The 10,502-nt window shown below is 41.2% G+C and overlaps 2 non-coding genes across 2 annotated transcripts; both read right to left on the bottom strand.

The window, feature by feature from the left end:
* Nucleotides 1-608: 608 nt before the first annotated feature.
* Nucleotides 609-715, bottom strand: LOC141676401 (small nucleolar RNA R71). Its single transcript, XR_012556994.1, has one exon. It is a non-coding gene; the product is annotated as a small nucleolar RNA R71 (small nucleolar RNA).
* A 2,238-nt stretch (nucleotides 716-2,953) lies between these two features.
* On the bottom strand, nucleotides 2,954-3,060 carry LOC141676112 (small nucleolar RNA R71). Its single transcript, XR_012556719.1, has one exon. It is a non-coding gene; the product is annotated as a small nucleolar RNA R71 (small nucleolar RNA).
* Nucleotides 3,061-10,502: the final 7,442 nt, after the last annotated feature.

Below are 10,502 nucleotides of genomic sequence, written 5' to 3'. Positions count from 1 at the left end.
GTAGTCGTTAAAGTTCATTGATTCGGACATTGTTACTTATCTTTTTTCTTGTTTTATTTCAGGTACTCTAGCGAGCGTGTATGCATACGCGTTCGCGGTCTCGTAAGAGAACTCTGGATAAAGCCGAGGAAGAAGTTGTAGTGGTTCGAAGGGAAGTTTTTAAAGAAGAAGAGAAGCTAGAAGAAGAATAGAAAGTCGAGGAACCAATTTTAGTAGTGATGGGAGATCAAGCAGAAAATCCTAAGGACTTGATGGACTACTCTCGGCCTAAGATCAATGACATTCAGTCGAGCAGCATTAGACCAGCCATCTCGGCTAACACTTTTGAGATCAAGTCAAGCACGATTCAGATGATACAGAACTCAGTTCATTTTGGGGGTTCTCCTACTGAAGACCCCAACATGCACATCAGGGATTTCATCGAGATATGTGATACTTTCAAGTTCAATGGTGTGACTGAAGATGCTATCAAGCTGCGACTCTTCCCATTCTCTCTAAGGGACAAAGCAAAGTGATGGTTACATTCTCTACCACCAGGGTCTATCACCACTTGGGAAGATCTGGCTCAAAAGTTTCTCACTAAATTCTTTCATATGACGAAGACTGATGCAATCAGGAATGCTCTTACTCAGTTTGCTCAGCAAACTGGAGAATCTCTGTGTGAGGCTTGGGATCGATATAAGGAGATGCTCAGGAAGTGCCCACATCATGGCATGCCTGATTGGATGATTATAAACTGTTTTATAATGGATTAGGTGCTACTTCTAGACCCATGTTCGATGCAGCATCAGGAGCATTGTGGGCTAAGAGCTATGATGAATCCTACGAATTGATTGAACTAATGGCTTCTAATTGTTGAGTGGCATTTATAACACTTTATAATGCTCTAATAAGCTTTGAATTGATGCGTTTGTACTGAAGTTGTTAAGTGTTTTAACGTGTTTTCTAGTGTTTTTTTGCATTTCAGGCATTATCTAGGTAATCAGGTGAATTAGCATTGTTTTGGTGATAATTTGGTGTCAAGGTGGTGTTGGAATAAAAGCTCGTGAAAAGCCGGCTCGAAGCAATATGAAAAAGAAGAAAGTCTGAAGTTTTTCCAGAAGTACGGCGTGCCCGCACTGGTCAAGAGCGTAGCCGCGCCAGGATGTCAGAAAGGCAGCGCGCCCGCACTGTGATAGCGCGCGCCCGCGCCGGTGTGAATTCAGAGAATCCTGATTCTATTCTAAAAACAATTGGAGGACTTCTAGATTGCATGGGGTTGCTATATATATTCAAATAAAGGACGTTTTCAAGAGAGAGATGTACCAGAGCGCAAGGAGAGCCGTAAGAAGACCGTTTTTGCAAGGATTCAACGAGGACGAAGAAAATCTTGTTTTTAATTGTGAATCTTTGTTTTAAGTTGTAACTTGGATGCTAGTTTTCTTACTTGTGAACCTTACTCTTGTTTCGTACTTGGTTTTGTTTATTCGTTATAAAGACTACGTTTGTTATACCATGCTTTCATCGGAACCCACGTTGATGATGAGTCCGATTATGGGCTAATCGTTATCGTGGGGTTCTAACATATTTATTTATGGATTTCTTTAGTTAATTTGTTTCGATACCTTAGTGTGTGGTGATTGTATGATAGCCTAGTATTGGTTGTGTGTATTCATCTTATGAGCGTCGTGAACTTATAAGATAGTGTGTTAATCTTTAATGAAGTGACAGTGAATTTAAGGATTTAGAACTTGCCATACTAGCATAGGTTCATGTGTTATTGTTATGCATGATTCGTAGGTAATTTTAACCATCTTAATTACCCTATGTAATCAAGATAGATAACTTGTGCTCAAAACCGTTATGTTGTCAAATTCTATAGACATATAGGGTCTCAATATAATTGGTGTCTATTCAGCTTCTATCTCTTTTGTGGATGTCTGGTAGTATGGTATTCGTACAACGAAAGTTGGCGTTTATCAGTTTCGTGTTATCTGATTAGTGTCATCACCATTACATGCTAATGTTAAGAACAATAAGGCTATTGAATGAAGTATTTAATGAAGTTAGAATCCTATGTTTGTCATATATATTAATTCAATCATTCTTATTTCCTTAGTCATAATTGTTAGTTTAATTTTTAGTTATAAACAACCTCAATTTGTTATCGTCTTAGCATTGAATAATAACCATACATTGTTGCTTAAGTGCATAAATTAATTAGTTAACCAAGCCAGTCTTTATGGGAATAAACTAGAAAAGATTATGTATTACTTGCGAACGCGTATACTTGCATGTATTATTAGCGCGTGTTTAGCGACTAACAAGTTTTTGGCGCCGCTGCCGGGGACTGTAGTGTTAATTTTTAGTTTATGTATTTTCCATCAGTGGTCGTTAAAGTTCATTGACTCGGACATTGTTACTTATTTGTTCCTTGTCTTATTTCAGGTACTCTAGCGAGGGTGTATGCATACGCGTTCGCATACTCGTAAGAGAACACTGGATAAAGCCGAGGAAGAAGTTGTTGTGGTTCGAAAAGAAGGTAGAAGAAGAAGAGAAAGTCGAGGAACTAGTTTTAGTAGAGATGGGGGATCAAGCAGAAAATCCTAAGGCTTTGATATACTATTCTCATCCTAAGATCAATGACATTCAGTCAAGCATCATCAGGCCAGCCATCAGGGCTAACACTTTTGAGATCAAGTCAAGCACGATTCAGATGATACAAGACTCAGTTCAATTTGGGGGTTCTCCTACTGAAGACCCCAACATGCACATCAGGGATTTCATCGAGATCTACGACACGTTCAAGTTCAATGATGTGACTAAAGATGCTATCAAGCTAAGACTCTTCCCATTCTCTCTGAGGGATAAAGCTAAGTGCTGGTTACATTCTCTATGAGCAGGGTCTATCACCACTTGGGAAGATCTTGCTCAAAATTTTCTCACTAAATTTTTCCCTATAGCGAAGATTGTTGCAATCAGGAATGCTCTTACTTGCTTTGCTCAACAAACTGGAGAATCTCTGTGTGAGGCTTGGGATCGATATAAGGAGATGCTAAGGAAGTACTCACACCATGTCATGCCTGATTGGATTATTATTAACTATTTCTACAATGGATTGGGTGCTACTTCTAGACCCATGCTCGATGCAGCATCAGGAGGAGCCTTGTGTGCTAAAAGCTACGATGAAGCTTATGAACTTATTGAACTGATGGCTGCTAATGAGTACCAGAATCCTTCCCAGAGACAAACTCAGGTAAAGGTAGCAGGAATTCTGGAGTTGGATGCAGCAACTGCTATAGCTGCCCAACTTAAGGCTTTAATGATGAATGTGGACACTTTGGCTAATCATAGGGTTAATTAAATCGCTAGTGTCTGTGAACTTTGTGCTGGTTCTCATGAGACTGGTCAGTGCACAATTTCTAGTGAATCAGCACTTTTCGTGAGCAACTTTCAACATTCGCAGCAACCTGTGCCAGCTACTTATCATCCCAACAACCGCAATCATCATAATTTCAGTTGGAGTAACGCTCAGAATACGGTTCAACATCCTTCTCAGCAGTATCCAGCTAAGCTGTACAACCCCCCTGGTTTTCAGCAACCACAATATGCACCGAGACAACAACTTCAGCTGCAACAAGCTAATGAAAAATCTGTATTGGAGGAGTTGAAGCTAATGTGCAAGAGTCAATCTGTTTCTATCAAGACCTTGGAAATCAAATTGGGAAAATTTCCAATGCCTTGCTAAATCATCAGCCTGGTACACTACCTAGAGACACTGAAGTTCCAGGAAGGAAGGAAGCTAAGGAGCAGGTAAAGGCAATCACCTTGAGGTCTGGAAAGGTTGCGAATCTCGAACAAACTCAAGCGTTGACTAAAGAAGCTGAGGATGAGAAAGAAGTAGAGCATCAGGAAGTAGAAGTGGAACCAAGGAAGATTACTATTGAGCACACTCCTCCTGAGGGTAATACAGGGGAGAACCAGATCTATCCTCCACCACCTTTTCCTAAGCGGCTATAGAAGAAAAAGCTAGACAAGCAATTTGAGAAGTTTCTGGAGTTGTTCAAGAAACTTCATATCAACATACCTTTCGCTGAGGCTCTTTAGCAGATGCCTAGTTATGCAAAGTTTATGAAAGGTATTCTCTCCCGTAAAGTGAAGCTAGATGATTTAGAGACTGTCGCTCTCACGGAGGAATGCAGTGTTGTGCTTCAACAGAAGTTGCCTTCGAAGCTTAAAGATCTAGGAAGCTTCACTATTCTATGTACTATTGGAAAAGTGTCTTTTGACAGATGCTTATGTGACTTGGGAGCTAGCATCAATCTAATGCCTTTGTCAATCTTCAAGCAGTTAGACTTACCTGATCTGAAACTGACTTATATGACCTTGTAGTTGGCCGATCGTTATATTGCATATTTGCGAGGTAATGTGGAGGATGTCTTGGTCAAGGTTGATAAACTCATCTTCCCTGCTGATTTCATCATTCTTGATTTCGAGGAGGATAAGAAAATTCCCATAATCTTGGGAAGACCTTTCTTGGCGACTGGTCGAATCTTGATAGATGTGCAGAAGTGTGAGCTCACAATGCGAGTGTTGGATCAGGATGTAACTTTTAATGTGTTCAATGCTTTAAAATTTCCTACGGAAAATGAGGAGTGCTTAAAGGTGGAGTTGGTCGACTCTGTGGTTACTTCAAAACTTGATCAATTGCTAATGTCCGATGCCTTAAAAAAAGCCTTATTGGGAAATTCAGATAGTATATCAAGGGAATCAGCCCTTCTTATTGCATGCATAAAATTCTGCTAGAGGAAGATAGCAAGCTTATGGTTGAGCAATAAAGAAGACTTAATCCAATCATGAAGGAAGTAGTGAAGAAGGAAATTCTTAAGTGGCTAGATGCATGGATCATCTATCCTATTTCTGACAGTTCATGGGTAAGCCCGGTTCAATGTGTGCCAAAGAAAGGTGGAATTACTGTTGTAGCAAATGAGAAGAATGAGCTTATTCCTACGAGAACAGTCAGGGGGTGGAGAGTTTGCATGGACTACAGGAAGTTGAACAAGGCCACTAGGAAGGATCATTTTCCTTTGCCCTTCATTGACCAGATGCTTGATAGATTGGCTAGTCATGAGTACTACTGTCTTCTTGATGGGTTATTCGGGTTACAATCAGATTTGTATCGCTCTAGAAGATCAGGAGAAAACTACCTTCACTTGTCCATTTGGTACTTTCACCTTCAGACGAGTTTCATTTGGTCTGTGTGGTGCACCAGCCACATTTCAGAGATGTATGATGGCCATTTTTTCTGATATGATTGGCCAGAATGTGGAGGTGTTCATGGATGACTTCTCTGTATTTGGCGATTCTTTTGATGAATGCTTGAAAAATCTTGGACACGTTCTCAAGTGGTGTGTTGAGACCAATTTGGTTCTCAATTGGGAGATATGTCACTTTATGGTGCGACAGGGCATTATTCTTGGGCACAAGGTTTCTAGTAAGAGTCTTGAGGTGGACAAAGCCAAGGTGGGAGTCATTGAAAATCTTCATCCACCTATTTCTATTAAGGGAATTCATAGTTTTCTTGGTCATGTGGGTTTCCATATGCATTTCATCAAAGACTTCTCTAAGATTTCAAAGCCATTGTGCAGTTTTCTAGAGAAAGATGTCCCTTTCAAGTTTGATGACGAGTGCCTTGCCGCTTTTGAGACATTAAAGAAGAGTTTAATCACGGCACATGTCATAACTGCACCTGATTGGAATGAACCTTTTGAGATGATGTACAATGCAAGTGATTATACAGTTGGAGCAGTTCTTGGGCAGAGGAAGAACAACATATTTCATGTGGTTTACTACACTAGCAAGACCCTAAATGGTGCTCAACTGAATTACACTACTACGGAGAAAGAACTATTGGATATTGTCCATGGTTTTGAGAAGTTTCGATCTTATCTACTTGGGACTAAGGTGAGAGTTTTCACGGATCACGCTACAATTCGTTATCCCATCTCAAAGCAGGACTCGAAGCCTAGATTGATTAGATGGGTTCTTTTGCTTCAAGAATTTGAACTAGAGATCAAGGACAGAAAGGGTACTGAAAATCAAGTCGCTGATCATCTCTCGCGTTTAGAGAACCCTAATGCTACTTCATTAGATAAGGCATTGATAAATGAGTCTTTTCCCGATGAGCAGCTGTTTGGAGTGTAAGAAGAAGAACGGTGGTTTGCAGATATTGTGGACTACCTTGTGAGTAGTATCATGCCTCCCGACTTATCTTATGCTCAAAGGGAGAAGTTTCTACATGAAGTACAGTGGTATATGTGGGATGAGTCATTTCTTTTTCGACAAGGAGCTGACCAAATCATCAGGAGAGTATTCCTTACAGCGAAACGGGGGGGATCTTGAGAGATTGCCACTCAACGGCTTATGGAGGACATTATGGTGGAGAAAAGACATCAGCTCGTATTCTGCAAGCAGGTTTCTTTTGGCCAACCTTGTTTAAAGATGCACACCAGTTCATTTTGAAATGTGATTGATGTCAACGTGTGGGTAATATGTCTAAGAGGGATGAGATGCCTCTTATGTGCTTTTCGAGGTTGAGGTCTTCGATGTTTGGGGAATTGACTTCATGGGGCCATTTATCTCATCCTGTAACAATCAGTATATCTTGTTGGCAGTTGATTATGTGTCGAAATGGGTTGAAGTTAAGGCGTTGCCAATGAACGACGCCAAAGTGGTGCTTAATTTTCTTCATAAACAGATATTCACAAGATTTGGAACTCTAAGAGTCATAATAAGTGATGAGGGGTTGCATTTTTGCAATCGCAAGTTCACTATTATGATGCAAAGGTATAATGTGAATCATCGCATTGCCACGGCTTATCATCCTCAGACAAATGGTCAAGCTGAGGTATCTAACAGGGAGATCAAGCATATTTTAGAGAAAGTGGTGTGTCCATCGAGGAAAGATTGGTCTTTGAAGCTGGATGAAGCTGTTTGGGCGTATCGAACAGCATACAAGACTCTGTTAGGGATGTCACCGTATCAGTTGGTTTATGGTAAGGGGTGTCATTTGTCGGTGGAGCTGGAGCATAAAGCGTATTGGGCTTTGAAGAAATTGAATCTGGATTTGGATGTAGCTGGAAAGAAGAGGATACTTCAATTGAATGAGCTCGACGAATTTCGACTTCAAGCTTATGAGAACAACAAAATGTACAAGGAGAAAGTCAAGAGGTGGCATGATCGGGGTCTAGTGCTCAAATCATTTATGTCGGGGTAACAAGTTCTTTTGTTCAACTCTCGTATCCGTCTTTTTCCTAGAAAGTTGAAGTCAAGATGGTCAGGGCCGTTTGTTGTCAAAACTGTGTTTCCACATGGAGCGGTGGAGAATTTTGAGAATGATCCGGGCCAAGCATTCAAGGTAAATGGTCAGAGGTTGAAGCATTACTATGGTGACACGGCAAACCGCGAGGTGGTTAGTGCCATTCTATTGTCCATTTGAGCTCGATTTTCTACGTCAAGCTAGCGACGTAAAGCAAGCACTTCTTGGGAGGCAACCCAAGTTTGTTTGTACATTAGTAAGTAGAGGAAGCAAGAAGAAAATAGAAAATCACAAAAAAAATCAGAAAAAGTGAAAAATTCAGGGCCAACTTCATAAGCCTGGCGCGCCCGCACTGTCCTAGCGCACAGCCGCGCTGAAAACACAGAAACACGGTGCGCCCACGTTGATCCAGCGCGCGGCTGTGCCGATTTGGCAGAAGTAGCGCACGCCCGCGCGGTCCTAGCGCGCGGCCGCGTCGTGGTCCCGACTTAGAAAAAAGTAAAGGCAGTTTTAAGGGGAAAATAGGGAATTTTGCTACAAAATCAATTCACAACCGAATTTTACTCCCCCACATCCCAAATATCCCTCTCCAATTCAAACCCATTACTCCCATTATTCCCATAATCAAATCCCACTTCTATTCCATATATAATTCTCTTTTCACCACCTATATATACATACACTCATACACAAACTTCTTCACCACTTCACAAATTCTCAAACACAAATTCTCTCTCAAACACAAAACTCTTATTCTCTCTACTCAATTCCAATGGCACCCAAGAGACAAAGAACACAAGTAAGCAGCAACACCACCGATTCTTTAAGTATGGGTGCTGTAAGGCCAAGGTTCTCTACTCCCGAGGCTGAAGCGGAGTATACGAGGCTTCTCTCGAATCCAATCATCAAGGAGCGAGGTTTTCTGCCATTTGGGAAGGATGGTAACCTATTAGAGATGATTCTGGAGATGGGATGGGTTCCCTTTTGCGAGGCACCCGTTGTTGTGCCCATGAGTGTTGTTCACGAGTTCTATACGAACATGAAGGCTGAGAAGAATGGCTTCGTGGTGTTTCGAGGAAGGACTGTGGAGTACAGTGCAGAGGCTATCAGGACGGTGATTGAGCAGCCCGCGAGGAAGCCCAGGCAGAACACTTTGAACGATAAGACTCCAGAGGACTTTGATCTGGATCTTATTGTGGCTACACTGTGCCAGCCCGATACTCACTAGAATATCAAGAGGGGCACTACTGAGTATTCTATGATCCCGGCTTCCAGCATAAACAGGTTTACCCGTGCATGGAATGCGATTATTTGTGCTAACAACATGCCATCTTCTCATGTGTATGAGATTATAGTGGAGTATGCACAGCTATTGTGGGGCATTCTTCAGGGTGATTATGTGGATCTAGGGATAGTGATTTATCAGGGGATTCTGAAGTTCTTGAGAGGGAGTACCACGGGGTCTATTCCGTATGCGTCAGTTGTGACGAAGCTGTGTATGGTAGTTGGTGTTCATTGGCCCGCACATGAGCAGTTATCGATCCCGAGTGCTCCTATTGACAGCACTACTTTATCTATGATGCAAGAATGGGATGGAGGCAAGCCCGATCTGAAGGGGCTTGGTTGTACTTTTGACCACCTACCTGGTGGAAGGCCAGCTGCTAGGGCCACTCAGGCGAGCAGGACTGCTTGGAGATCTCAGCTAGGCGATGAGGCTGGGCCATCGCAGCAGGCACGTGAGGAGGAGGAAGGAGCTGATATGGGAGCTGGCATGAGCATGACGCAGTACAGGCGTCTGGCTAGGACGATGGATGTGATGCATGACATCCACAACAGGTTTGCACGAGATCTCACCCAGGCATTGGGGACAGCTTTCATAGCCACTGGTGTTAATATCCAGTGGCCAGTTTTTGGTGAGGATTCCGTGTATCTACCTCCGGACACACCTGATACTCCACTCGTTGAGGTTGAGGAGCCTGATTCTGATTAGGTATGCCTGAATTCCTTACTATTACCTTCACTGAGGATAATGAATATTTTAAGTTTGGGGGTAGTAGTTGAAGGAATATGTTTTGTGTGAGTCACATATAGTTGCATATTCATGATAGTTTAGTTCATAAAGTTGCATATTTTGCCATGTAGTTTTTTTTAATTTATATTTGGTAGTTTTTATGTTAGTTTGTTCATATAGTTCATGCATTTGCATTATAACATGATCTCGTAGATGATTTTTCCAGTTGACTTGTGATATTGATGCTAGTGTAGTGATGTCGTGTTTAGAGATGTTAAGTCGTACTAAGTTGATTTGCATGCTAGCGACACTTGTATTTCACTAAATCTTTTAGGCTGCTTAAGTGCTAGATCATGATCATGGTTTGTTTGTTTATCGAGGTTAATCGCTTGTTTATATTTAAAATTTAGGATATTCTCTTAATAATAAAATAACATGGATTAGAAATTGGAGGAAAAATTGGATTTCATTGCTAGTTGTTGTGGCTAGGTGTCAAATGGCTAGTAGCCGGCTCATATTTATATGAGTAGTCTAGGGTTGAACGAGATGGAGCAGAACGCACTCGTTCAGAAATTGAAAAAAACAGAAAAAAAGAAAAGAAAAAAAAAAGAATAAGGGTTATGTATAACTGATCACGAGTGGGCTCTTTAGTACTCGAGTTATTAAGTTCTTAGGAGACTTTGTGCCTAGCGACCTAAGGCTTTTAAAGTCCGGGATCCACTAACCTAACGCTCGCTACATGGGTACTATCGTATAAGTATTTTGTGGACCTCACTCATTGCACGATCAAAGAAGCATATGTGTGTTGTTTTGTTTGAATAAAAGCTTAAATCCATATAGAACTCCAATATAAGAATTGAAGTGTTATAAGTTATTTTGAGTCTAGCTTTTTATTTTATTTATAACCTTGTGATTGCCTTGATGAGTAATGAGACATGATTATTGATCTAGTTGCGATAGTATATCTGTAAGCATTTGCACACATGCACGTCTGTAGTTTGTATGATTTGATTGATCTTTATGCGAGTAACTGCATTTTTGAGATGTTGCTTGTTGATTGGTAGAGTTATTCTATTGGGATCGTTGCATTCATTTAGTTGTAGTCATGCATTTTTGTTCCTTGTTCTTTGAGTCTGTTTATGCTCGAGGACAAGCATCGATTCAAGTTTGGGGGTATGTTGAGTGGCATTTATG

Source organism: Apium graveolens, chromosome 7, assembly GCF_009905375.1.
Source record: "Apium graveolens cultivar Ventura chromosome 7, ASM990537v1, whole genome shotgun sequence".
Classification (NCBI taxonomy): Eukaryota; Viridiplantae; Streptophyta; class Magnoliopsida; order Apiales; family Apiaceae; genus Apium; species Apium graveolens.
This window is presented reverse-complemented; position numbering and strand designations above follow the sequence as displayed.